The sequence below is a fragment of the Kryptolebias marmoratus genome, linkage group LG16, assembly GCF_001649575.2.
Source record: "Kryptolebias marmoratus isolate JLee-2015 linkage group LG16, ASM164957v2, whole genome shotgun sequence".
Lineage (NCBI taxonomy): Eukaryota > Metazoa > Chordata > Actinopteri > Cyprinodontiformes > Rivulidae > Kryptolebias > Kryptolebias marmoratus.
The window spans coordinates 28468421-28470364 of record NC_051445.1 but is presented as its reverse complement, the minus strand read 5'-3'; the positions used below and the strand labels follow the sequence as shown (position 1 = coordinate 28470364).

Here is a 1944-nt window from a genome sequence, read left to right as displayed (position 1 = left end):
GTTGTCCACCCTAGTGGTCACCCGACGTCAGGTCTGGTTGGCGCAGGCGCCCATCTCAGATCATTGTAGGCAGAGCTTGCACAGGCTGCCGGTAGTCCCGGGCCAGCTGTTTGGACCAGAGGCCGAGAGGGCACTGGAACGCCGTAGGCAGTCCAGTCAGGCCTCTGGGGCTGGGGGTGGTTGAGGTGGGCCAATGGGACCCCCCGTTCCACAACCACGGAGACGGGATGTACGAGACCCGCGCCGTCAATTTCGGGCCGCCACTCGTCCACAGTTTGGGCAGCAGAGCCGGACTGTGGCAGGAACTTGGCGTCAGCCCAGGGCGGAACAGGCTGCACCTTGGGGGACACTGGCGGGGCTGGACAAGGGCCAGCGCCCCCCCAGCGGCCGGAGAATGATTTACATCCATAGACCTGAAGGACGCGTACTTCCACCTTCCAATCCACCCGGAACACAGGAAGTACCTGCGGTTTGCCTTTCACAGCGTGGCCTACGAGTTTGCGGTCCTGCCGTTCGTGCTCTCCTTAGCCCCTCGAATCTTCACGAGGTGCATGAGGGCAGTCTTAAGCCCCCTGTGTCTGTCGGGGTTAAAGATCCTGCCATATCTCGACGACTGGCTCCTCTGCGCCCCCTCCTTTCAAGAGGCAGAGCAGGCAACGTCAAAGGTCCTGGACCATGTCAAAGCGCTAGGGATCACAGTGAATCCACAGAAGAGTTCGCTGATCCCAGCTCAGCAGGTGGTCTTTCTGGGCATGGCCCTGGATTCAGTGGCCATGCGGGCCCGTCTGACTACGGAGAGGGTGGACAGGATTCAGTCCCTACTCCAGTCCTTTCACCTCCACTCCAGCTGTGGCTGAGACTGCTGGGGATGCTCCCGTGGGCCTGCTTCACCTACGGTCCTTGCAGAGATGGCTCAACAGCCTCCACATGGACCCCCGGCAGTGGCAGTGCAAGTCCGTCCAGGGGCGGTGGACCCCTCAGGAGGGGCACCTCCACTTCAATGTCTTGGAGCTGAGAGCGACCTATGAGGCGCCCAGGCACTTCTTGCCCTCTCTCGAGGGGAAGCATTTGCTCATCAGGTCGGACAGCACCTCGGCAGTGTTCCACATCAACCACCAGGGTGGGACCAGGTCGTTACGGTGCCTGAGGGAGACCCGGAGGCTGTGGACCTGGGCATACCCTCGCTTCGCTTCCATCAGCGCTATGCACCTACCGGGGATGAGGAACTCTCTGGCCGACTACCTGTCCCACCAGAGGCTTCCCCCAGGGGAATGGAGGCTCCATCCATCCTCAGGGGGTTCGGCAGATATGGGGCCGGTTCGGCAGGGCCCAGGCCGATCTCTTTGCTTCAAGGAGCAGTACACATTGCCCCTTGTGGTTTTCCCTGGCAGAGACCAGCGCCCCGCTGGGGATGGATGCCCTCGAGAATGGATGGCCAGCCGGTCTGCTGTATGCCTTTCCCCCATTTTCACTGCTTCTGCCCCCTTCCACCGAGTGAGGTCAGGGACCATGAGGGTTCTCTTGGTGGCCCCCGAGTGGCCCATGAGGGTCTGGTTTCCACTTCTCCTCAGTCTGCTGGATGGGGAGCCGTGGCGACTTCCGGTCAGGGCAGACCTGTTGTCTCAGATGGAGGGGAGGATTTGGCACCTATCTCCAGGCCGTCTGCATCTCACAGAGTGGCCACTGAAGGGTGCTGGCAGCCCCTGACAGTGTCATATGTCTGGGTTTTGGTTCTGTTATGATTTAGGTTTTTCTTGTTGGATTCTTGTATTGGCTTTATTGTCCTTGTCTTTGTATTATTTTGTCTTTTTTATACCTTGGTTCTGTTTTGTCACTATCCACCTATCCTCTGCTCAGAAGTTTCTGGTTTTCTGTCACACCCATCTCCAACTGTCTGTAATTGTAATCACTCACCTGTGCCCACTTCCCATGATTTCCCTGTGC

General features: G+C 59.0%; 1 pseudogene; it reads left to right on the top strand.

The window, feature by feature from the left end:
• Positions 1-227: 227 nt before the first annotated feature.
• On the top strand, positions 228-1707 carry LOC119617798 (annotated as a pseudogene).
• Positions 1708-1944: the final 237 nt, after the last annotated feature.